This window comes from Bos grunniens, chromosome 2, assembly GCF_055505025.1.
Source record: "Bos grunniens cultivar Pamir isolate PY7600 chromosome 2, Bosgru_T2T1.0, whole genome shotgun sequence".
Classification (NCBI taxonomy): Eukaryota; Metazoa; Chordata; class Mammalia; order Artiodactyla; family Bovidae; genus Bos; species Bos grunniens.
The window spans coordinates 75,712,773-75,740,155 of record NC_141166.1 but is presented as its reverse complement, the minus strand read 5'-3'; the positions used below and the strand labels follow the sequence as shown (position 1 = coordinate 75,740,155).

The 27,383-nt window shown below is 42.6% G+C and overlaps 1 protein-coding gene across 18 annotated transcripts in view; it reads right to left on the bottom strand.

Annotated features, from left to right (window-relative positions):
- LOC147378256 (uncharacterized) overlaps window positions 1-27,383 on the bottom strand; it is a 407,307-nt gene that overhangs the window by 308,332 nt on the left and 71,592 nt on the right. For 2 of the 18 annotated variants that reach the window (XR_015145635.1, XM_086351324.1), the window contains exon 4: window positions 1,338-1,605. The exons of the other annotated variants lie outside the window; for them this stretch is intronic. The gene's annotated coding sequence lies outside the window, so the exon portion shown is untranslated. The remainder of the gene's footprint in view (window positions 1-1,337; window positions 1,606-27,383) is intronic. 18 annotated transcript variants of the gene reach the window in all.

Genomic DNA, 27,383 nt, shown 5'->3' with positions numbered 1-27,383 from the left:
CAGCAGTCCATGGGGACACAAAGAGTTGGACATGACTCAGCAATTGAATAACAATAACAACAAGATAGTTTATGTAATATGTCTTGTGCAGAGCTGTGATAACTGTAAGTACCTATATGCTGCTTATTCCATGTCACCTATTGTCTTAAACACTCCATATTACACACTGACTTGATCTTTATAATAAGGAGCAACTATTATCAGCCCCATTTTATGAGTGGGAACCTGAGTCAAAAGTAGCTTGCCCAAGCTCATCAGCTATCAAGTGGTAGAGCTAGAACTCAAACTCAGGAAGATAGGCTGCAAAGTCCATGTTCTTAACTTCTATATGGTAAGTTCCCTACATATGAACCTTCAAGTTGTGAACTTTCAAAGATGCAATCATGCATTTACATGTCCTATTACATGACTTAACTCAGGCGTCTTACGTAGATTACATAGATTGTCACATGCATATATCTTCTACAAGTGATTGTGCTTTTGTGTACTTTATAGAGTACAGAGTATCTTTATTTCAAGGCCAAGATGTCTGGATGCAAGCATAAAAGCAGCAATGATGTAGCTGGTACTACTGTACTTTTCAAGGTACTGTACTATAAGATTAAAAATGTTACTTTTTTGGTATTTGTTCGTTTATGTATTATTTGTCCGAAAAGTATTATAAATCCTATCATACAGTACTATATGGGCTTCCCAGGTGGCTCAGGGTAAAGAATTCATCTGCCAAGCAGGAGACATGGGTTCAATCCCTGAATCAAGAAGATCCCCTTGAGAAGGAAATGGCAAACCACTCCAGTGTTCTTGGCTGGAAGATCCCATGGACAGAGGAGCCTAGTGGGCTACAGTCCATGGGGCTGCAAGAGAGTCAGACATGACTCAGTGACTAAACGACAAGAACAACAACAGTACTATATAGCCGATTGTGTTCGTTGGGCACCTAGGCTAACTCTGTTGGATTTATGAACATGCTCTCAGCATGGATCTTGTTTGCATGTAGGAGACTTACTGTACTAGATTGGCCCAGAGGCAGTAAGCACACGTTATTTAAAGTCAGAAGGTACTCAGTAATGATGCGGATTCACTAGATGAATGAGAGGATCAGAGGTTAGGTTAGAGGCTGTAGTAGGCAGCCTTTAATGTGCCTCTCAAGGACTCATGACTCCTGGTATTCAGGCCCATATATAATCCCCTCCCCTTGAATGTGGACTGGACCTAGTGACTTGAGTCTGAAAATTAAAATATGGCCAAAGTGATGGTGTATCACTACTAAGACTAGGTTGCAAGAAGACTGTAGTTTCCATTTGGGAAATGTGTACTATCCCTCTCCCTCTACTCACTCTGAGAGAAGCCAGCTGCCATACTGTGAGCTGCCACACAGACAGGTCCACGTGGCAAGGAACAAATAACTCTTGATGAACAGCCAGCCATGGTTTTCCAGAAGCCACGCCAATGAGGTTGGAAGCAGATGCTCCACAAGTCTTTATAACCAGTGTTGTCAACATCACCAACTTCAGTCGACAGTTTCTAAACCCAATAAGCCAGGCAAATACGTGGTTCTTTCCAGCACTTTCAGGCTGTTCACGAACAAACTTACCAAACATAAACCTAATAGCCAAAGGAAAAGAGAAAAGGAAGAAGATAGGTTTGTCTATTTGTTGGTTTCCATTTTCTTAATAAGGATCTTCCTGTCCCTGGCAGAGTGGGGAGGTGGGTGAAGCTATGTCTGTATCAGAATAATAAGACCCAGGTTTCAGCCCTCTCTCAATCTCTCTCCTCCTCCTAACTTTGCACTCAACAGCTGCAGAGCTTTGGGGAAGGCTATGAACCCTTTGGGTCTCAGTTGTACCATCTGTAAAATGGGGGTGGTATTTAGCCTACCTGAGCAATGAAGGGGACTGGGCCAATCACTCTTCAAGGATCCTTCTAGTTCTGAAATATATGACTGTCTGTGCCTCTATTCAGACTGAGTTTTGACAGCTCTGTTACTGTGGTTCTCAAACTTTTTGGTCTCAGGATCTCTTTACTCTAAAAATTTTTGAGGATCTGAAAATTCCTTTTGTTTTAGAGGTGTGCATATATACATGTGCACACACACACACACATATGTATGTATCAGTCTTTATTGTATTAGAAATTGAAATAAGAAAATTTCTATGAAGTATTAGTTTATTATATGAACTAATAATGAATTATTAGTTCATTTAAAAGTAATAAGCCTGTTATATGTTAACATAAAAGTAAAGAAGGGATGTTGTCCTACACTTTTCAACTCTCTTTATGTCTGGCCTAATAGGAGACAGTTTCTCGTATCTGTTTTTGCATTCATTCTGTTGCAACACCACATGTCAGGGAGCTTCTGAAAACTGCTTAGTATACTGCTGAGGGAATGAAAGTGAAAAGGGCAAATAACAGCTTAGTGTTATTATGAAAACAGTTTTGACTTTACAGAAACCCTAAAAGGTTTTTTGGAACCCCCCCCCCAGGGGTCCCTGGACCACATTTTGAAAATTGTTGTTCTGTTAATACTGGTTGGAAATGCCAAGATTTCTTCTCAACCTTTTGACTACCCACCATGGGAAAAAACAAAAAGCACACATTATGTTCAACACATGCACACACACACACACACACACACAAATACATACCATACAAGGGCAATTTCCACACTTTTTTTTTTCTAAAGCCTCTCTCAGAGAAACCACAAGTCAAAATATCCACCCCAAGCAGACCCTCTACAGAGACCCCGCTCCTCAAGGCAGGGTGTCAGCCCATCCTCCAAATGGTAGCTTCCTGCTTATCTACAGAACCCAGTGAAAGTAACAAATGGCTTCTTGAGGGTCTGCATCTAGCTTCTCTAACCAGATAAATAGCTGAGAAATTTCAAATGTTGCTTGCCTTTGAAGCTTTGGCCTCAAAAACAAATGCCTAGAGGAAATCAGCAATGAGAAGGCCTGTTTCAAAAGCCAGCAACACCCCCACCACCATCCAACAAAGCAACAGGGATGTTCTGAAGCCCCTGCAGTCAGCCAGCCAGGAAGCAACCCAAAGTGGGGATGGGGGCAGCATCAGACCAGTTGGGGGCTTTCTGAGAAGACCTTTAAGAAAGAGCAAAGTGGAAAAGGAAATCCCTAGATCTGATCATGCTAATTGGGTGGGATATGAGATAGGAAGGCTGCCCAACAAGGAGGTTTAGTTTTGGCACTGCCGTCTTGGTGTTGGTAGCAAATGACTTTTTCTGAAAAGGACAAATGGGAATAAGAAAAATGCTAAAGTTCCTTCCAGCAGCTCTTTCATTCTGTGCTTCCTACCAGTAATGCACACAAATCTGTAGATATATTTCTGAACCAAAGCTAGGACACAGCTCCTATCCCATTTATGCCTGAAATACATGAATCTTACATTTCTTCAACTGCTATCAAGACCCCAGTTTGTTGCAGGCACTGTTCTAACACTGAAATAGTGCTGTCACTGAAGTGATCTTCAGTGTTCCCTGTGACTAAAACAATGAACAATTCTTGCCTTTATAGGGGAGATACAGACAGACAAAATACATCGGATGTCAGTGGTGAGGTGTCATAGAGAAACTTAAAACAGCAAAGAGGAATATGGGCTAATGGGTTGAAGGTTGTTTGCAATTTTAAATAAATTAGTCATTGTAATCAAATACTATCTATGAGCCTTCGAATTTGAAATATTATATAACTTTGTATGAATATGACAGTCAGAAAGTCAAATGGCATTCATCCATTCAGTGAGTCAGAGAGTCAGTCAACCAACAAACATTCACTTGGAACAAACTTGGGGAGCTTGCCCCTTTGGGTGGAGATGTTATTGTTCAAGAGGCAGCATAGGGGGATTGGTTCAAGACTCCTCACGGATACCAAAATCCGAGGATGCTCAAGCCACTTATGTAAATAACATAGTACACTCCCCTCTCCATATCCAGGAGTTCTGCGTCTGAAGATTCAACCATCAGTAGATACCAAGGGCTGACTCAACTTACTTGAAGAGTTATTCTAAGATGCAGTTTTATTCACACTGGACACTAGACATAAAACCACCCCCAGAAGGCAGCCACCAAAGTGGAAATCAGAAGAGAAGACCAGAGGGAATTGTCTGCGGGCACATGAGATGCTCCCCCATGGAAACTTACCCTGAGAAACAAATAGGGTCTGGTGAGATTTGAGACTTATTTGAATCCCATTTGGCTGGTTGAGTCTTTGGAAAATCAAGTTACACCATTCTTTTTCAGAGATTCTGCTGGGCTTCCAAAGCAGAAAGGAAGATTCCCACTGATGACTATCACTGACCAACAGAGTTGGCTGCAAAAGGGGCCATTCCAAACAGATCAGCTGATTTTATCAGAGACAGAACTATTTTCCATGAAATAAAAGACTGTTACACCTCTGCTTAACTGGAATCCAGGCTCTGTCTTCCTTTCTATCCAAGTGCTGGCCAAACCCACTTGGGATAACAGTATCCCCATTCCTGCCACCCAAATGTTGCCACCAAATGACTATAGCTCCTTCTTCATTTGAATAAGAATCCTGCTCCATCTGTTAGAAGGAGCAATATCTGTTCATGCTAATCTGATTGCTCCTACAACTTGTATTAAAAAACATGGAGGTTACCACAGGCTTTGCTCTGACCTTTGATTTTCCAATATCGCATCTGGGGTAAGCACTTCCTTTTAATCTCTACGGACAATAGGCAAAATTTCACCAGGGGTCTGCCAACAGAGGCAGAGATCATAGAGCATGTGTCCATGACCCCAGGTTAGATGATTATAATAATGCTTTTTTAGACTCTTCTAATAAAGAATATGCTGAACAGGCTCCAATACGCAATTGCAAAAGTCTAATTGCTGTTAACATGTCACTTCCATCACAGAGGCACAACAATGTACTGACGGCTTGTCAGATCCCGAATTGATTTTGAAATTGCTTTAATGAGGCGGTGAATAAGTTTGCAGCGGCCCTGGCCATCTGAGAGGCCTCCACGGCATCAGCCCAGATCACCTGCAGTTGCTTTGTTGGCTGTTCATAAATGAGGACAGGGCATGCAGAGGGTTGTGGTTTGGTGGCTGAAGATTTGCAGGCTCTGAGCAGGGATTTTAGTCCCTGTTCCCACCTCTGAAGTCCTTCTTGCATTTTAGATTTATTTTTGTGTGTGCGTGTGTGTGTGTGTGTGGTGTGTTTCCCTTCCATCTTCATTCCCCTCACCCCCCAGCCCAATAAATATCTTCAACAGAAAGGGTTGGGCTGGTTTTATGCAAAAGCACAAGAAAGGGTTATAGGTTCCTTCTTGCTCCTCAGCCAACCCATGTGAGAGCCACTCTGAGAGTAACACGCCACTCTGTTCTGAGCTTTGTCCTGACAATCAGGACTGATGGTGGATACTGGATGCAGAAGGATAGAATCAAGCTTGCTACTTGCGTCACTGTCCAAAGTTGAGGAGTTGAACAACCACCCCCCTGCCTCCAAAATTACTATTCCCATTTTTTGTTTCCCCTGAAGGATGAGAAAAGTTGGTAAAGGTTTTTCAAACTGTCAAGGCATGGACCTCACACTCTTCTCCATATCTGGCCAACTAAAACCTAGGGGGGCAGAAATGGCAATGTTTGTTTTGATATCATGCTCTAAAAGCAGCTATCCCCAGGTATTTCAACACTGCAAGGCAGGTATGGACACAGTACCAAAGAAACCTTCCAAATCTGACCAAATCTGACACGATGGGCTGCTTCATTCCTGCTCAAGCTGTGGTTTGGGATTCGTGATGAGGAAATAGTACTATCCCAGCCAAGAGAACTGAATAAGCTTTCCTGTTTCCTTCTCTTTCACGTGTAAACAACACCAGCACCCTGACAATGGGGACAAATGTATGCTCAGCTTGCAGTAGAAATGAAAAAAAAAAAAAGACTGCCAGTAACACTTCACAATCATCGCTTTTATTACCTGCCTCCCCCACCTGGAACATTATTTCATTCAGAGCCAAAGTAGAGAGCCAAATTGCCTATTTCCAAAGGATATGAGCACATTTTAGAAAAGCATCTGTGTGTATTATATTCCGAGGGGCACTGTCTCATTTCTATGGCCCCATGTTTCTGAATGCCTGACCGGCATCCTTATCAGGAACAGAGATGCCTTCAAGAAATTGGATGCTACAGCATCCATATATCAATGTTACGATGATATATTTTTCATGAAATCTGTAAATGAGGTCAACAGGATAGGGATATTCTGGATGACAGAATCTTTAATAGATTTTGAGGAACGACCCACTTCCCTCTAAAAAGTCAATTTACCTTTTTTTTTTTTTTTTTTGATGCTTGCTTATTACAGTCTGATCCTGCTACTTTGGCACAAAGTCCCCCACAGCATGTTGTAAGAAAGAGGTATTTACTTTTCTATAAACCGGTGAATATAAATACAAGTTGTTAGCATGAAAGCAATAAGTAGTTGGCATCTCTGGGGTTTCTGATATTTTGTCTTTTCTTATCACCCAAAACATAGTCTCAAAAGCTGAAGGAACAGGTGACTTGGTCATCAAAAAAGAGTGACAAAAAAGGACGAAGAAAATGCTCATTTAAAGTTCCAGAGTGTCATTTTTATATTCTCAGTGAAACTGGAAAGTCATCTCAGCTTCTGCCAAGACCTCTGTCTGTCCAAGACATCAACTGCATGCTGGGGTCTGTTATTATAAGAAGTGTCTCTCAGAGGGTTGAGAGTGAAAGAAAACGGAGCTCTTCTGTACTGCTGTCCATTCATTCCCCTGCTCAGCTCTGGGCCATGCAGGGCTGAATGTGGGCACCCAGCACAGCTCATACACCCGCAACCCAGCAAAGGCCAAAAGCAGAACGAGGTCCCAGGAAAGAGGGACACCAGAGACAAAAGTGGCAGAAGTGAGCCATGGCTCAGAGTGAAACTGACAACTGCCAGCAAAACTGGCTGAAGGCCAATCACCAGGTCTCCTGCCCGGGCTTGGGTGTCTTCTATCATTTTTCTGGGCCTTCCTCTGCAGAGCTGTGGAACAGAACTATTGGGAACTCTGAACCAGAAGGCAGCTGTGAAGAAACAGAGCTGTTAGGGCTGCAAAGGCCTTAACAAGGGCCATTTCTGTGAAAGCAGTAAACACTGAACTCATGCCGTAGATTTAGGTCCTGATCCTGATCTATATACACATACATATATATCTGTGTATACACACACACACAGAGAACAGGAAATACTGTTTTAAAGATATAACAGGAACTTTTAAGCAACTAAAAGAAGGAAAATATCTTTCTATATTATATACATTACTCTATTATTGTTCTTATGATTAACAAAACAATATAGACAGTCTCTTCCAGATCAGTGAACATGGCCTCAGGCCTAAACACAAGAGGGAAAATGAATCCTGAGTGACAGAGCCTGGAATTTCACTTGCTCCCGCCACCTGCTCTTGGAGGTCACCAGCACTGTAGTGTGTAATTACCAACTCATGGCCGCCTCTTCCTTCCCCTCTGCCGATGGCTAATTGATGGCCTTCACACCAGTGCTAGGTCAGTCCTCTGAAAACATCTTGAGCAGAAACTACTCCTCCGTCTAACAGATGCTGCTCACTTGGGAGCCTCCCAGAGCCAGGACCTCAATAATGGCTTGAGTTTGCTCAAACATGAGAAAAAAAAAAAAAAAGATAGAGCAAAGAGCAAGATGACATATCTACTCAAGGCAGAAGGAAAATTAACCACAGTCTTAGAATCTGGTCTTGGCTGCATCACCCACTCCATGCATTAATGTATTTATTGGTCCTCTTCCAAGAGAATGGTATCTAAGTTTCAGGTTCTTGCCTTTCTTTTCAGGTCTTCCTTGTTTCCCTTTGAAATTACACACAGACAGTGAAATCACTGCCTCAGCAAATGCTAAAGTATTATAAAGAGTCCACATGGCAAAGGGTTGTTCACATCTGTCAGTGGCTGCAAAGAGAGCCCCTAACTTCCCTAGGACCTTCTGAACCAGTGAAATAAATACAAATCTCCAGCCTAAACCTGGGACTCTAGGCCTAGGTGTTGTGCCTTGATACTGGCCTCTCCAAAATCAGAACCAACTTGGTACCCAAAAGAATGTGGGGGTAATGGTCTCTCTTCTTGCTCATATCTGAGCTGCTAGAAAATAAAGCTCCTTGCTGACTCCAGGAAGCCTATCCCTTCTTTCTCCCCAAGCAGCAAATCCCAACTCTCCTGGGGGACACAGATCCTCTGTGGAGGGCCTGGTTTCCATTCCAGACCCTACTTTGTTTCAGTCCATTAACACAGTCCAGCTCAGACAGAACAAGAGGCTTCCCCTGGAAAATGTGAGGGCAGGGAACCGCTCAGGGCTCCAGCTCATCTGGCTCTGTGAACACTCTCAGGACTTTCCTGGTGCTCCCAACGCAGGAGGCCCGGATTCAATTCCTGGTCAGGGAGCTAGATCCCACATGCCACAACTAAAGATTCTGCATACTACAACTAAGACCCGAAACAGCCAAATAAATATTTTTTAAAAACACAACACTTTCACTCAAACCCTCCACTTTACCTATAAGCATAAAGCTCTAAAAACAAAACTGGCAGCAGGAGCTGTATGCTAAGAGACAGCTCAAAAGTAGCATTTCAAAGTCTAGATATTTTTCAGTATCTAAAGCTATCTGTTTCTACCACTTGCTCTAGATTAGCAGTCAGCAAACATAGCCTGTTGCCTGTATTTGTAAATAAAGTTTTGGGAATATAGCCATGATGGTTCATTGACATACTATCTGTGGCTGTGTTGGCCCCCCACAAAGGTAGAGGTGAGTAGTTACGACAGAAACTATATAACTTACAAAGCCTAAGATATTTACTATCTGGCCCTTTACAGAAAAGGTTTGCCAATCCCTGCTCTATTGGTTGTTCTCACATCTCCCAATTATTGTTAATGGTTCTGTTCAGTTCGGTCGCTCAGTTGTGTCCGACTCTGCGACCCCATGGACTGTAGCACACCAGACTTCTCTGTCCATCACCAACTCCCAGAGTTTACTCAAACTCATGTCCATTGAGTCAGTGATGCCATCCAACCATCTTATCCTCTGTTGTCCCCTTCTCCTTCTGCCTTCAATCTTTCCAGCATCAGGGTCTTTGCAAATGAGTCAGCTCTTCACATCAGGTGGCCAAAGTATTGGAGTTTCAGCTTCAACATCAGCCCCTCCAATGAATATTCAGGACTAATTTCCTTTAGGATGGACTGGTTGCATCTCCTTGCAGTCCAAGGGACTCTCAAAAGTCATCTCCAACACCACAGTTCAAAAATATCAATTCTTCCGTGCTGAGCTTTCTTTATAGTCCAACTCTCACATCTATACATAACTACTGGATTGTTAATGGTAACATTCATCAATTCATCTACTATTGACTATTTTGGCTTATGATGGAAAAGCTCACATAATCTTACCAAAAGAAGAAAAAGGAAATTCATATGTGCTAGGTCCTTCTTTGAAGTGGCTGCATACATGAAAGATAGAAGTAATGATTACACATAAGCAAACCAACCCAATAATTTTTTTAAAGAATGACAAGGCAGGAGTTGCATATATTTAACTGACACCCACACTATGGATATTGAGCAAGTGCTTTAAAATCATGGAGCAAATAAAGATAAAAGAACTCTGCCTTGTAGAATATCAGTGCAAAAAAATTATTGAAGTTTATTTTGTATTAAACTCCACTAGCCAAAGTCTACAGATATGAAAATGAAAAAAATCTCTTTTGAGATTTGTCTCAAATTTGTATCACTTGACCAAATATCAACCATTAAGTGATTCTTCACAAAGAAACTTTTTCATAAGGAGTACATGAGAACAAAGAAATGGGTATTTTTTTTCCATGGAATATATAATGCCACAAAGACAGAAATATATATAGAACAAAGCTAGTGGAGGTAATAGAATTCCAGTTGAGCTATTTCAAATCCTGAAAGATGATGCTGTGAAAGTGCTGCACTCAATATGCCAGCAAATTTGGAAAACTCAGCAGTGGCCACAGGACTGGAAAAGGTCAGTTTTCATTCCAATCCCAAAGAAAGGCAATGCCAAAGAATGCTCAAACTACCACACAATTGCACTCATCTCACATGCTAGTAAAGTAATGCTCAAAATTCTCCAAGCCAGGCTTCAGCAATATGTGAACCGTGAACTTCCTGATGTTCAAGCTGGTTTTAGAAAAGGAAGAGGAACCAGAGATCAAATTGCCAACATCTGCTGGATCATGGAAAAAGCAAGAGAGTTCCAGAAAAACATCTATTTCTGCTTTATTGACTATGCCAAGGCCTTTGACTGTGTGGATCACAATAAACTGTGGAAAATTCTGAAAGAGATGGGAATACCAGACCACCTGATCTGCCTCTTGAGAAATTTGTATGCAGGTCAGGAAGCAACAGTTAGAACTGGACATCGAACAACAGACTGGTTCCAAATAGGAAAAGGAGTACGTCAAGGCTGTATATTGTCACCCTGCTTATTTAACTTATACGTAGAGTACATCATGAGAAACGCTGGACTGGAAGAAACACAAGCTGGAATCAAGATTGCCAGGAGAAATATCAGTAACCTCAGATATGCAGATGACACCACTCTTATGGCAGAAAGTGAAGAGGAACTAAAAAGCCTCTTGATGAAGGTGAAAGTGGAGAGTGAAAAAGTTGGCTTAAAGCTCAACATTCAGAAAACAAAAATCATGGCATCCGGTCCCATCACTTCATGGGAAATAGATGGGGAAACAGTAGAAACAGTGTCAGACATTATTTTTCTGGGCTCCAAAATCACTACAGATGGTAACTGCAGCCATGAAATTAAAAAGACGCTTACTCCTTGGAAGGAAAGTTATGACAAACCTAGATAGCATGTTCAAAAGCAGAGACATTAGTTTGCCAACAAAGGTCCATCTAGTCAAGGCTATGGTTTTTCCTGTGGTCATGTATGGATGTGAGAGTTGGACTGTGAAGAAGGCTGAGCGCCGAAGAATTGATGCTTTTGAACTGTGGTGTTGGAGAAGACCTTCGACTGCAAGGAGATCCAACCAGTCCATTCTGAAGGAGATCAGCCCTGGGATTTCTTTGAAAGGAATGATGCTAAAGCTGAAACTCCAGTATTTTGGCCACCTCATGCGAAAAGTTGACTCATTGGAAAAGACTCTGATGCTGGGAGGGATTGGGGGCAGGAGGAGGAGGGGACAACACAGGATGAGATGGCTGGATGACATCACTGACTCAATGGACGTTGAGTCTCAGTGAACTCCGGGAGTTGGTGATGGACAGGGAGGCCTGGCGTGCTGCGATTCATGGGGTCGCAAAGAGTCGGACACAACTGAGCGACTGATCTGATCTGATCTGAGAACAAAATAGAAAGCCCAGAGATAAATCCACACACCTATGGATACTTTATCTTTGACAAAGGAGGCAAAAATACACAATGGAGAAAAGACAATCTCTTTAACAAGTGGTGCTGGGAAAACTGGTCAACCACTTGTAAAAGAATGAAACTAGAACACTTTCTAACACCATACACAAAAATAAACTCTAAATGGATTAAAGATCTAAACGTAAGACCAGAAACTATAAAACTCCTAGAGGAGAACATAGGCAAAACACTCTCTGACATACATCACAGCAGGATCCTCTATGATCCACCTCCCAGAATATTGGAAATAAAAGCAAAAATAAACAAATGGGACCTAATTAAAATTTAAAGCTTCTGCACAACAAAGGAAACTATAAGCAAGGTGAAAAGACAGCCTTCAGAATGGGAGAAAATAATAGCACATGAAGCAACTGACAAAGAATTAATCTCAAAAATATACAGGCAACTCCTGCAGCTCAATTCCAGAAAAATAAATGACCCAATCAAAAAATTAGCCAAAGAAGTAAACAGATATTTCTCCAAAGAAGACATACAGATGGCTAACAAACACATGAAAAGATGCTCAACATCACTCATTATCAGAGAAATGCAAATCAAAACCACTATGAGGTACCATTTCACACCAGTCAGAATGGCTGCTATTCAAAAGTCTACAAGCAATAAATGCTGGAGAGGGTGTGGAGAAAAGGGAACCCTCTTACACTGTTGGTGGGAATGCAAACTAGTACAGCCACTATGGAGAACAGTGTGGAGATTCCTTAAAAAACTGGAAATAGAACTGCCATATAACCCAGCAATCCCACTGCTGGGCATACATACTGAGGAAACCAGAAGGGAAAGAGACACGTGTACCCCAATGTTCATCGCAGCACTGTTTATAATAGCCAGGACATGGAAGCAACCTAGATGCCCATCAGCAGATGAATGGATAAGAAAGCAGTGGTACATATACACAATGGAGTATTACTCAGCCATTAAAAAGAATACATTTGAATCAGTTCAAATGAGGTGAATGAAACTGGAGCCTATTATACAGAGTGAAGTAAGCCAGAAAGAAAAACACCAATACAGTATACTAATGCATATGTGTCAGTAATGCCTAACGCGGCTCCTGACATATATATGGAATTTAGAAAGACAGTAACAATAACCCTGTATGTGAGACAGCAAAAGAGACACAGATGTATAGAACAGTCTTTTGTACTCTGTGGGAGAGGGCGAGGGTGGGATGATTTGGGAAAAGGGCATTGAAACATGTATAATATCATATGTGAAACAAATCGGCAGTCCAGGTTCGATGCATGATACACGATGCTCAGGGCTGGTGCACTGGGATGACCCAGAGGGATGGTATGGGGAGGGAGGTGGGAGGGGGGTTCAGGATGGGGAACACGTGTACACCCGTGGCGGACTCATGTTAATGTATGGCAAAACCAATACAATATTGTAAGGTAATTCAGTTCAGTTCAGTCTCTCAGTCGTATCTGACTCTTTGCGACCCCATGAATCGCAGCACGCCAGGCCTCCCTGCTAAGTAGCTTCAGTCGTGTCTGACTCTGTGTGACCCCATAGATGGCAGCCCACCAGGCTCCCCAGTCCCTGGGATTCTCCAAGCAAGAACACTGGAGTGGGTTGCCATTTCCTTCTCCAATGCATGAAAGTGAAAAGTGAAAGTGAAGTCACTCACTCGACTCTGACCCTCAGCGACCCCATGGACTGCAGCCTACCAGGCTCCTCCATCCATGGGATTTTCCAGGCAAGAGTACTGGAGTGGGGTGCCATTGCCTTCTCCGCCAGGCCTCCCTGTCCATCACCAACTCCTAGAGTTCACTCAGACTCACATCCATTGAGTCAGTGATGCCATCCAGCCATCTCATCCTGTGTTGTCCCCTTCTCCTCCTGCCCCCAATCCCTCCCAGCATCAGAGTCTTTTCCAATGAGTCAACTAGCCTCCAATTAAAATAAATAAATTTATAATTTAAACAAAATTTAACAAAAAAGAATATATAATGCCAAATCTAGCCAACTTTCTGACTCTGCCCCATGCCCATTGGCCATTTTAGAAGTCATTGTTGAAACCATCTTACTGAGTCTGATATGAAGTGAGACAAGGTCCCTGCAGAGCTCTAACTTATATTTTCCAAACAGAACATAACTAAACCTCACAGCAAACTTACTTCTATGGGTCACCCCAAACCCCAAACCTTTGGACAGAACTTGACCCAGGTCCAGTTGGCTTGTCCAAAAGTGTTAAAGATTGACATGGATTGGAGGTGGAAGTAAGCTGGAAAATCTCACTCTTGGGCCAACTCAGATTTTCCCAATTGTTGGATTACAGACCAAAAGAGTTAAGTATTCAGCATCATCAGACTCACTTGTTTGTCTGCACCACAGGCCCAGATGGCTGCCTAGATGTTCCACCCACCTGACCAAGCCCCTTTGGGTGGTGAACAAGGAGGCTTCAGCTCCCCTCTACTGACTCCAGGCTAGGATGGGGCGGGCACCGTCAAATAGGCAGCCTCTATATCCACAGCCACATCTCTCACACATATATATACACGCCCAGAATGAGCCTATTTCTTGTGATTAAAATGAAGGAACTCTATGTAATGCACTGTGGTGACTTAAATGGGAAGGAAATTCGTAGGGGATATATGTATGTGTATGGCTGATTCATTTTGCTATACAATGGAAACATACAACATTGTAAAGCAGCTCTACTCCAAGAAAAATTAATAAAGACAAATAGAATATTACAAGTCAGAGGTAAAATTCAAGGGTAGAAGGACTCTGTTGGGGAAAAAAAAGAAAGTGCTACAAATGTCATTCCCTCCTTATCTGAAGCTCATCTCCCCACAGGATGTGGTGCTCCTCCTCTGTATATTGTCCATACTATTTTATAATTAAACTGCATCTTATTCATCCTTGAACACCCAGCATCTGGCATAGTATGTGGCAAGTAGGTGCTCATTCATTTTTTTTTTCATGTGTTCATTCATTCAATGTTTATAGAACATCTACTATGTGACAAATGCCTTGCTAAGAACAGTAATAAAGAAATAAATAAAACACAATCTGTGTGCTCCGTGTGGCTATGGGAGTAGTTAGACCAGCACAAGGACACTTCCTCTCTCTGGAAATGTAGATAAATGCTGTCATACTGCAGCTTAGGACCTTTATAAAGTAAGGAAAGGAGTTTACTTTTTGACTATGAAATTCATATTTTTCAACAGTTATAGTTCACTAAGACATGGGATTGCTCTTCACAAGCAGTGAAACTTAACAAAAGGTTGTTTTGATTCTCCTAGTGATGTGCAGACATCACCAAGTTTCCTTGGGTCTTGCCTTGATTTAGGCACATGGCAGTCAAAAACAACAACAAAAGAAAAAAATCAATCTGTCGATAAGTTAGAATCAGACACTCGTAGAATGGTAGAGTCTATAAAAGGGCACTTAAAATGTTACTAGAATCTGTCTAATGCTAGATGACTAGTGTGACCTGTTTCATTCTTCTGTTCAATTGATAGAGTGACTGATGGGTCATGTGGGCTTTGCTGGAAGGGAGACTTACACAGGAAGACTTGGCATGGGGTGATCATTTGATAAATGGGCTCTGGATGAATGAAGGCAAACACCTCAGGCTCTGTAGAGCAAAAGGGAGCCTCAAGATCCAGAAGCTCCAATAACGCTGCCACACTGACCTTCTCATCAATCATCAGTCAAGGCCCAGCAGTGTTCTGGGGGCAATGAGAAAGCAGAAGAAATTATACCTGGTCCCTGACCTTAAAGAATATATAAACAAAGATATGAGCAGGCAGTCTGTAGAAGCAGGAAGTCAAAAATATATGAAGAGATGTTCAGACTCATCAATTGTCAGGAAAAGTACAAATCAACTTATTAATCAGATGTGATTTCATACAAAATAGAACGGAAAAAAATTGTTTTTAACTGGATGATAATATTGAGTGTCAGCCTAGAGGTGGGATAAGGGGTCCTTTATGTATGGCTGGTGGGAACAAAGACCAGTGCAGCCTTACTGTGAGCAATCTGGCATTTCCAAGTCAAACTGAGCATCAGTCACTTGGTTGGGTCCAACTCTTTGTGACCCCATGGACTGCAGCATGCCAGACTTCTCTGTCCACCACCAACTCCCAGAGCTTGCTCAAACTCATGTCCATCAAGTCGGTGATGCCATCCAACCATCTCATCCTCTATCATCCCCTTCTCCTCCTGCCTTTGATCTTTTTTCAGCATCAGGGTCTTTCCAAAGAGTCAGTTCTTCACATCAGGTGGCCAAAGTATTGGAGTTTCAGCTTCAGCATCAGTCCTTCCAATGAATATTCAGGACTGATTTCCTTTAGGACTGATAGGTTTGATCTCCTTGCAGTCCAAAGGACTCTTAGGAGTTTTCTCCAATAGCACAGCTCAAAAGAATCAATTCTTTAGCACTCAGCTTTCTTTATAGTCCAACTCTCACAACCATACATGACTATCAGAAAAATCATAGCTTTGACTAGATGGACCTTTGTTGGCAAAGTCAAGTCTCTGATTATTACTATGCTGTCTAGGTTGGTCATAGCTTTTCTTTGAAAGTAAGCGTCTTTTAATTTCATGGCTGCAGTCACCATCTGCAGTGATTTTGGAGCCCAAAAAATGTTTCCCCATTTATTTGCCATGAAGTGATGGGATCGGATGCCATGATCTAATTTTTCTGAATGTTGAGCTTTAAGCCAACTTCTTCACTCTCCTCTTTCACTCTCATCAAGAGGCTCTTTAGTTCTTCTTCACTTTCTGTCATAAGGGTGGTGTCATCGCATAGCTGAGGTTACTGATGTTTCTCCCAGCAATCTTGATTCCAGCTTGTGCTTCTTCCAGCCCAGCATTTCACATGATGTACTCTGTACATAAGTTAAAAAGTAAGGTGACAATATACAGCTTTGACGTACTCCTTTTGTGATTTGGAACCAGTCTGTTGTTCCAAGTTCAGTTCTAACTGTTGCTTCCTGAGCTGCATACAGATTTCTCAGGAGGCAGATCAGATGGTCTGTTTTTCCATCTCTTGAAGTTTTCACAGTTTATTGTGATCCGCACAAAGACTTTGGCATAGTCAATATAGCTGAAGTAGATGTTTTTCTGGAACTCTCTTGTTTTTCCGACGATCCAGCGGATGTTGGCAATTTGATCTATGGTTCCTCTGCCTGTTCTAAAACCAGCTTGAATATCTGGAAGATCATGGTTCACATATTATTGAAGCCTGGCTTAGAGAATTTTGAGCATTACTTTGCCAGTGTGTGAGATGATTGCAATTGTGTGGTAGTTTGAATATTCTTTAGCATTGCCCTTTTTTGGCATTGAAATGAAAACTGACCCTTTCCAGGCTTGTGGCCACTACTGAGTTTTCCAAATTTGCTGACACATTGAGTGCAGCACTTTCACAGCATCTTTTAGGGTTTGAAATAGCTCAACTGGAATTCCATCACCTCCACTAGCTTTGTTCATAGTGATGCTTCCTAAGGCCTACTTGACTTCACATTCTAGGATGTCTGGCTCTAGCTGGGTAATCACACCATCATGGTTATCTGGATCATGAAGATCTTTTTTGTATAATTCTTCTGTGTATTCTTGCCACCTCTTCTGCTTCTGTTAGGTCCTTACCATTTATGTCCTTTATTGTGCCCATCTTTGCGTGAAATGTTCCCTTGGAATCTCTAATTTTCTTGAAGAGAATTCTAGTCTTTCCTATTCTATTGTTTTCCTCTATTTCTTTGCATTGATCACTGAGGACGTCTTTCTTATCTCTTCTTGCTATTCTTTGGAACTTTGCATTTAGATGGGTGTATCTTTCCTTCTCTCCATTCCCTGAGCTTCTCTTCTTTTCTCGGCTATTTGTAAGGCCTCCTCAGATAACCATTTTGCCTTTTTGCACTTCTTTTTCTTGGGGATGATCTTGATCACTGCCTTCTGGACAATGTCACGAACCTCCGTTCATAGTTCTTAAGAGATTCTGTCTATCAGATCTAATCCCTTGAGACTACACTTCCACTGTATCATTGTAAGGGATTTGACTTAGGTCATACCTGAATGGTCTAGTGGTTTTCCCTACTTTTTTCCATTTTGGCAATAAGTAGTTCATGATCTGAGCCACAGTTCATGAGCATATGTGTATCCTATACACCATTATTCCAGTTCTGGGTGTGCATATATCCCAAAGAAATCCTCACACAGATTCATAAGGGACCATGAAGTAGGATGCTCATGTTTGCATTATTTGGGATGATGGCATGAAGTTGGAGGTAATCTGGGTATCCACCCCAGGAGACTGGACAGATAAAATATGGGGGAGGGGAGGAAGGGTGTAATTCATGGAGTACTACTACTCAGTTGGAAGCAGCTTAGTGTGTGTTTTTGTTTAGTCACTAAGTCCTGTGTGACTCTTTGTGACCCCATGGACTATAGCCCACCAAGCTCCTCTGTCTATGGGATTCTCTAGGCAAGAATATTGGAGCGGGTTGCCATTTCGTACTCCAAAGCATCTTTCCAACTCAGGGATCAAACCCATGTCTCCTGTGTCTCTTCAATTGGCAGGCAAATTCTTTACTACTGAGCTACCTGGGAAGTAACTGACTAGATAATCACATAAAAGCACAGATGGATCTTGAAAGCATGGAGATGGTTGAAAAGAGTGAGAAACAGAATAAGACATAAAACAATAACACTTAGGAAATTAAAAAATACACACTCATAAAACTAGAGTGTTATTTTGTAAGAAGCTTACATGAAGTGATATTTCCTTAAATGCATTAGAATGGTTGCTTCTGTAGGTAACATGTGTAAAGGATAAATAAAGATTTTGCTTCCAGGAGGAAGCAGAGTGATGTTGTAACAGACACATGTGGGGCTTTGGAACATAAGAGCAGACAGAGGCTGGGAGGAATTTGAGGAACGATTTAGAAAAAGTCTAATTGCCTTGAATAAACTGTTAGTAGAAATCTCGACTTTGGGCACACTGCTGGTGAGGGCTCAGAAGGAAATGAGAAACATGCTCTTGGAAATGGCAGGAAGAGAAACCTTATTATAAAATTGGGAAGTTTAGTAACACTGCTACCTGCTGGGATGTGGAAAGTAAAAATATATGACTAATGTACTGTGTAGTCGAATTAAGGACTGTGTTCAAAGGAATGAAGGTGCCACCTGGTCTCCTGCTGAGACACAGTAAAATATAGGAGGAGAAAAACAAATGGATGAAAATATTGTGACACACAAAACAGGTTTTGAAATTTTTCAGCCTCTCCAGATAGCAAACAATGCTAAAATTCAGAAATGACTTCCAAGCAAATGTTAAATCTAGCATTCCTAGGAAAACAGAGTCTAAAGATAAAACTGAAGATGTGAAAGTAAAACGTTTGTTAAAACCTCAGAAAGATCAAGGATGGAGCCCCAGAGTTTATCAGATCAGATCAGATCAGTCGCTCAGTCATGTCCGACTCTTTGCGACCCCACAAATCGCAGCACGCCAGGCCTCCCTGTCCATCACCAACTCCTGGAGTTCACTCAGACTCACGTCCATCGAGTCAATGATGCCATGCAGCATCTCATCCTCTGTCGTCCCCTTCTCCTCCTGCCCCCAATCCCTCCCAGCATCAGAGTCTTTTCCAATGAGTCAACTCTTTGCATGAGGTGGCCAAAGTACTGGAGTTTCAGCTTTAGCGTCATTCCTTCCAAAGAAATCCCAGGGCTGATCTCCTTCAGAATGGACTAGTTTGATCTCCTTGCAGTCCAAGGGACTCTCAAGAGTCTTCTCCAACACCACAGTTCAAAAGCATCAATTCTTCGGCGCTCAGCCTTCTTCACAGTCCAACTCTCACATCCATACATGACCACAGGAAAAACCATAGCCTTGACTAGACGAACCTTTGTTGGCAAACTAATGTCTCTGCTTTTGAATATGCTATCTAGGTTTGTCATAACTTTCCTCCCAAGGAGTGAGTGTCTTTTAATTTCATGGCTGCAGTCACCATCTGTAGTGATTTTGGAGCAAGCCCCCTTAAAGAGGAAAGGAAAAACTCCTATTTCCCTCTATGTACATTATTGACACCAGAACCAGATATGGGGAGATTTTCCACATCAAGAAATTTTCTGGTTCTCAGAGGACACCAGCTTGATGTCCTATATTTTAACTTTAACACTAACTGCCTGGAGTTGGCATCAACCCTGAAGATGAGATGGTTGGATGGCATCACCAACTCAATGGACATGAATTTGAGCAAACTAGAGGAGATAGTGAAGGACAGGAAAGGCAGGCAAGCTGCAGTCCATGGGGTCTCAGAGTTGGACACGACTGAGCAACTGAACACCAACAACACGCACAGGTTAAGAATGTGGCCCCATAAGACTGCCCTTCCCCCACAGCTTCAGACCCTGGTCTTAAGTTCCAGGTTACCACCTGTACTGCTGACCAATTGGCCGTAAATGGTGGGTTTCTGCAACCCATCCTCAAGTTTGATAATCTGCCAGAATGGCTCACAGAACTGAGGAAAGCACTTTACTTACTACTACCTGTTTATTAATATTATAAAGAACACAACTCAGGGACAGTCAGATGGAAGAAATGCAGATAGCAAGGTATGAGAGAAAGGGCACTGGGCTTCCGTGCCATCTCTGGGTGTCTATCTCCCAGCACCTCCAGATGTTCACCAACTCAAAAGCTCTCTGAACCCCTTTGTGTGTGCATGTTAAGTTGTTTCAGTCATTTCCAACTCTTTGTGACCCCATGGACCATAGCCCACCAGGCTCTTCTGTCCATGGGATTCTCCAGGCAAGAATACTGGAGTGGATAGCCATTCCCTTCTGCAAGGGATCTTCCTGATCCAGGGATCAAACTCACATCTCTTATGTCTTCTGCACTGATAGGCAGGTTCTTTACCACTAGCGCCACCAGGGAAGCCCACTGAACCCCTTTAGTTAGGGGTTTTATGGAGGCTTCATTACACAGGCACGATTGGTTAAATCATTAGTGGCCCCTGGAGGACAGGGGTTGGGACTGAAAGTACCAATTCTCTAATCATATGCTTGGTTCCACTGGCAATCAGCTCGCCCTCCCTCCCGCATTTCCTAGGGGTTTTCCAAAAGTTGTCTCATTATCATAAACTCAGGTGTGATTGAAAGAGGCTTGTTATGACAGAAGATTCTCCTTTTATCTTTAGCACTCTGGAGCTGTTTCAGGAACCAGGGATAAAACCCCATGCTATTATTATTCAGGACACCTATGAAGCTCTGGTCAGGAGCTAGGGATGGAGACTAAATATATATTTCTTATAATATCACAAGATATTAAAGATGTGTCTCACAAATTCCTCTCAATCAAACTATAGGGCTCCTAGAAAGTCAAGGGTATTGGACCTCAGCCATCTCAGCAAGAGCCAAAGAGGTTTATCTCAAAAAAAAAAAAAAAATTGTAAGTATGACTTTTGCCTAATGGAGTGAACCCCAAAGAGATTTACAGGAGGTATACAAACTTCTTAAACGACTTACATTTGTGGAAACATTGCCATCTTTGACTGCAGGAGACAGAAATGGAACAGAATGAGGAGATGCTTTTGGATTCCCAGAATTCTATAGGCAGGAAGCAGGCTAAGAGAGCTACTCAGCTGCAAAAATGTACTACTTTCCATAAAAAAAGAAATGACGATTGAGAGGGCAGAACAACAGCCCAGAGAGAAAAGCTACAAACCAAGCAGAAATAACCCCAGGCCTTGGGATGCAATCCCAACATTTGCTTGGCTGACTTTCAGAATTTCTATGGACCAATGAGCCCTTGTGCCTCCAATTTTCCACCTTGTTAAATAGGAATATATTCTTGAGCAACAATTGTATGTTGCATATATGGGGGCCAGATCACTTATCTCTTTGGTCAGACAGGTTTATAGATCAAGAGGATCTGTATGTAAGGTACTACACTTGAGGAGCCTCACCCACACAGGAATTTGATTTAGATGCAATTCTGGACTTTGAGGAGCTTCCTAGGTGGCGCTAGTGGTAAAAAAAAAAAAAAAAAAAACCCATCTGCCAATGCAGGAGACTCAAAAGACCTGGGTTGGGAAGATCCCATGAAGGAAGTGGCAACCACTCCAGTATTCTTGCCTGACAAATCCCATGGATTTGTCCTCCCTGCCAGAGGAGCCTGGCAGGCTATAGTCCGTGGGGTTACAAAAAGTTGGACATGACCGAGTGACTGAGCACAGAGTACCTAGACTTTGAACAGGAATAATATGAGATGAGGCTTTGGGGACCTAAAGGGGAGGAGTGTATTTTGTATGTCAGAGGGATGTGAATCACTGTAGGTCAGGGGAAAGACTATGAAAGTCAACCTCTAAGGTAGCTCCAAATTATTCCTGCCCCATACACCCAGGCTTTGTATAATAACCCCCTTGAGCTGGCATAGACTTTAGTTTCTAAAAAGTAGAATATGGAGGAAAGCTTACGATATCACTTTGAGGTTAGGTTATAAAAAGATCATGGCTGTCATCTTGGATTTCTCTCTCTTGCACTCTCATTTACTCTGAGGGGAGCCAACTACCATATTGTGAGCAGCTCTGTGGAGAAGCCCACGTGAGAAAGAACTGATTTCTCCAGCTCACAACCATGGAGGACCTGAGATTTGAAAACAGCCCTACAAATGGTTCCTTTCCCACTTGAACATTGCCATCACTGCAGCTTCAGCAACATCATGGTCTTAGCCTTGTGAGAGATCCAGAGCCAGAGGACTCCAGATAAGTTTGTACCTTATTCCAGACTTAGAGAAACTGAAATAATAATTGTCTGTCATTCTAAGCTGATGAGTTTTGCGGTCATTTATTAGGCAGCAAAAAATGACTAATACAGATGTTATCTCCTACAGATTTGATTTTCTAAGGGGATAAAAAATGTTTTTAATGTTTATTTTTAAAATATTAAGAGGAGGTTTTCATCCTATTTATAACAACCTAACTATGATCACTCACCTAGAGCCAGACATCCTAGAATGTGAAGTCAAGTGGGCCTTAGAAAGCATCACTACGAACAAAGCTAGTGGAGGTGATGGAATTCCAGTTGAGCTATTTCAAATCCTGAAAGATGATGCTGTGAAAGTGCTGCACTCAATATGCCAGCAAATTTGGAAAACTCAGCAGTGGCCACAGGACTGGAAAAGGTCAGTTTTCATTCCAATCCCAAAGAAAGGCAATGCCAAAGGATGCTCAAACTACCACATAATTGCACTCATCTCACATGCTAGTAAAGTAATGCTCAAAATTCTCCAAGCCAGGCTTCAGCAATATGTGAACCGTGAACTTCCTGATGTTCAAGCTGGTTTTAGAAAAGGCAGAGGAACCAGAGATCAAATTGCCAACATCTGCTGGATCATGGAAAAAACAAGAGAGTTCCAGAAAAACATCCATTTCTGCTTTATTGACTATGCCAAAGCCTTTGGCTGTGTGGATCACAATAAACTGTGGAAAATTCTGAAAGAGATGGGAATACCAGACCACCTGACCTGCCTCTTGAGAAACCTATATGCAGATCAGGAAGCAACAGTTAGAACTGGACATGGAACAACAGACTGGTTCCAAATAGGAAAAGGAGTATGTCAAGGCTGTATATTGTCACCCTGCTTATTTAACTTCTATGCAGAGTTCATCATGAGAAACGCTGGGCTGGAAGAAGCACAAGCTGGAATCAAGATTGCCTGGAGAAATATCAATAACCACAGACATGCAGATGACACCACCCTTATGGCAGAAAGTGAAGAGGAACTAAAAAGCCTCTTGAAGAAAGTGAAAGAGGAGAGCGAAAAAGTTGGCTTAAAGCTCAACATTCAGAAAACTAAGATCATGGCATCTGGCCCCATCACTTCATGGGAAATAGATGGGGAAACAGTGGAAACAATGTCAGACTTTATTTTGGGGGGCTCCAAAATCACTGCAGATGGTGATTATAGCCATGAAATTAAAAGATGCTTACTCCTTGGAAGGAAAATTATGACCAACTTAGATAGCATATTGAAAAGCAGAGATATTACTTTGCCAACAAAGGTCCGTCTACTCAAGGCTATGGTTTTTCCTGTGGTCATGTATGGATGTGAGAGTTGGACTGTGAAGAAGGCTGAGCACTGAAGAATTGATGCTTTTGTTGTTGTTTTTTTTTTATTATTATATTCTGAGTTTTTTTTTTTAAACTTTACAATATTGTATTAGTTTTGCCAAATATCGAAATGAATCCGCCACAGGTATACCCACGTTCCCCATCCTGAACCCTCCTCCCTCCTCCCAGAATTGATGCTTTTGAACTGTAGTGTTGGAGAAGACTCTTGAGAGTCACTTGGACAGCAAGGAGATCCAACCAGTCCATTCTAAAGGAGATCAGTGCTGGGTGTTCGTTGGAAGGAATGATGCTAAAGCTGAAACTCCAGTACTTCGACCACCTCATGTGAAGAGTTGAGTCATTGGAAAAGACTCTGATGCTGGGAGGGATTGGGGGCAGGAGGAGAAGGGGACAACAGAGGATGAGATGGCTGGATGGCATCACCAACTTGATGGACGTGAGTTTGAGTGAATTCCGGGAGTTGGTGATGGACAGGGAGGCCTGGCATGCTGCAATTCATGGGGTCACAAAGAGTCAGACATGACTGAGCGACTGAACTGAACTGAACTGAAGTAATTATAAACAGTCTACCACAGTTTCATTCAGTTAAGTCCTCATTCTACAGAGATTTTTGTCTGATTCCCTGGTTTCTAAGAGCAGATGTCCCTTGGGGAAGAAGGCATGTGACACAGAATAGTACAGGGTGACACAGACCACAATGAAGGCTTAGTCTAGAAAGAATAGGAACCCAGGGACAGGAGTTACTGAGGTCCACTGGGATATCTCTAAGAGTGTATGCTCGACTCAGGACTCAGCGACACAAAAACAATTCTAATTGGCTTATGCTCAATAACTAGAAGTTCCAACAAGTGTACACTGGTTTTCGGCACAGCTAGATTTAGGGTAGCCCAGATGATGTTATAAAGAGCCAGTCACCCCCTCTCTGACTCTGTTTTCTGCTATCTTGGCTCCTTTTCAAGCAGACTGTTTCACAAGGGCTGAGCTGATCTGCCAGGTGTCAAAGGAGTAGATTAAGACAACGTAACAAAATGAAAGTAACAAGCTTTTATTTACTTGCTGCCATAGGATAGGAAGGGGCTTCCCAGGTGGAAGTGAAAGTCTCTCTCTCAGTCATGTTCGACTCTTTGTGACCCCATTATATAGACCACGGAATTCTCCAGGCCAGAATACTGGAGTGGGTAGCCTTCCCCTTCTCCAGGGGATCTTCCCAAACCATAGATCGAACCCAGGTCTCCCTCATTGCAGGCAGATTCTTTACCAGCTGAGCTACAATGGAAGCCCAAGACTACTGGAATGGGTAGCCTATCCCTTCTCCAGTGGATCTTCCCAACCCAGGAATCAAACCCAGGTCTCCTGCATTGCAGGTGGATTCTTTACCAACTGAGCTATCAGGGAAGCACTATTGGTAAAGAACCCACCTGCCAATGCAGGAGACACAGTGATGTGGGTTTGATCTCTGGGTCAGGAAAATCCCCTGAAGGAGGGCATGGTAACCCACTCCAGTATTCTTGCCTGGAGAATCCCCATGGACAGAGGAGCCTGGCAGGCTACAGCCCATAGGGTCACAAAGAGTCAGACAATACTGAAGCGACTAAGCATGCACACATAGGATAGGAAAGAGAATAAATCCCTTTGTCCCCCAGTGCTCCATTTATCCCCATGAGTCAGCACCTGGGGAGGGACAACTGTATCAGCACAGGTCAGGGGAACTGTCTCACTGTTGAGGGATCCCCAAACAATAGGTTCCTGCCTTTTTATGCATCTGGGGTGAGAGGGTGGTGACGCCTAGGATGAGAAAAGTTCAGAGTACTGAGTCCAAGTGGAGAAAGTATCTGCAAGATTCCCCCTACTTCCCCCATAAGAAAGCTGCAGCTGAGGCCTCTGCACATCCCCAATAAAGAGGCCTCTGATGGAGGTTTCTGGGCCAGGAATGCAGATCTGAATAACAGCAGGTTGGCCACGGGGCCTAGTCCTTGACTGCAACTCCCTTCAGAGCCTACCATGCATTGGCTGCTGTGGGAAGGACAGTTCTCCGCCCTGAGGCCTGCCAGGTAAAGTGTGATGGACTAAATGTTTGTGTTCTCCCATCCCCCACCCCAAATTTGTATGCTGAAGCCCTAACCCCCATCTAATAATATTTGGAGGTAGAGACTTTGGGAAGTAATGAGGGTTAGATTAGGTCATGAGGGTGGGGCCTCCATTGATGGGGTTATGTCCTTATAGGAGGAAGAAGCACCAGGGTTCTCCCTCTTTCTACATATGTACATGCACAGAGAGGTCATGTGAGCACACAGGGAGATGGCAGCTGTCTGCAGACCAGAAAGTAGGCCCTCAAATCTGCCAGCACCTTGATCCTGGACTTCCCAGCCCCCAGAATTGCGAGAACAAGTGTACATTGTTCAAGTCACCCCATGTGACATAAAATCTTTGTAAAATTGCCTATGGTAAGGCCTGAAAGATGACACATAGGTTTTTGGCTAGGCTCTGATCCCTCGCTTTTCCTCTATGATAGCAAGATGACCATCAGCAGCTCCAGACCGACATCCTATGCCTTTCAGAAACACCACTAGGAAGAGAAGACTCTGTCTTAGCAGTTCTAGCAGAAACTGTGAGACAGGCTCTGATGAGCGGACTTTGGTTCTGTACCCATCCCCACACCAAAGATGGTGGCCAAGCTGATGAAACTAACAGACTGGTCTGGATCTGAATCTGGGGTTTGGGGCAGGACTTTCCCAAACTACTTAAACTGAGAGTGAGGGAGGAACACTTTCACCAGAAGTGGAAGTGGATCCTAGGTAAGCAGAACCCACAGATGCCCACTCTCTGTGCTTGAAAGTGAAAAGATTTCTATTCAATAAATATTTACTGAGCTGTATGCCAGGTACTGTGTTGGGCCCTGGAGAGATGGCAGTGAATGAGAGCATAAAGCTTAAATTCTACTGCCAGTGATAGCTAATAAACAATAAGCTGATGAAACACAGCTAGTTAGACTGTGAAGAGGGTTAAGGGAACAAAATTAAAGCAAGAAAGAGGCATAGAAGGTATGTGTATGAGGAAAAGGCACCCAGAAAGGCCTTACTGAAGGCAGTCAGAGAAAATGTATCCTAGAGAGCTGGGGAAAATGTATTCTAAGCAGATGGAACAGCCAAGACACAGGTCTTGTTATGGGAGCATGCAGCTTATTATGTTTGAGAAAACACAAGGAGTCCAAGTTGCCACATAAAATATGAAATGTTCAGCTAAATTTTAATTTCAGGGACTTCCCTGGTGGGCCAGTGGCTAAGACTCCACACTCCCAATGCAGGGGGCCTGGGTTTGATCCCTGGTCAGGGAACCAGATCCCACATGCCACAACTAAAGATCCCTCATGACACAATTGAGACACGAAACAGCCAAATTAAATAATTTAAAATTTTGAATTTTAGATAAACAACATAAGAATTTTTTAGCATAAGTACATCCCAAAGGTTGAATGGGCCATAATTAATGCTAAAACATTTGGAACATATTTATACTAAAAAAAACTACTCATTGTTTATCTGAAATTCAGATTTAACTGGGTATCCTCTATTTTTGTTTGCTAAATCTCTACGTTGGTGTGACTGAAGTAGAGTGAAGAAGCAGGAGAGGGTGTTATGGGTTGAATCATGTCACCCAATAGAAGATATTTTGAAGCCCTCACCCTCAGAACTCCAGAATGTGACCTTATTTGTTAATAGGGCTATTGCAGATACAATAGTTGAGAATATACTAGAGTAGGGTGGGCCCTGATCCAAAATAACTATTGTCCTTATAAGAAGATGGCTCCGTGACGACACAGAGACACACAGGGAGAA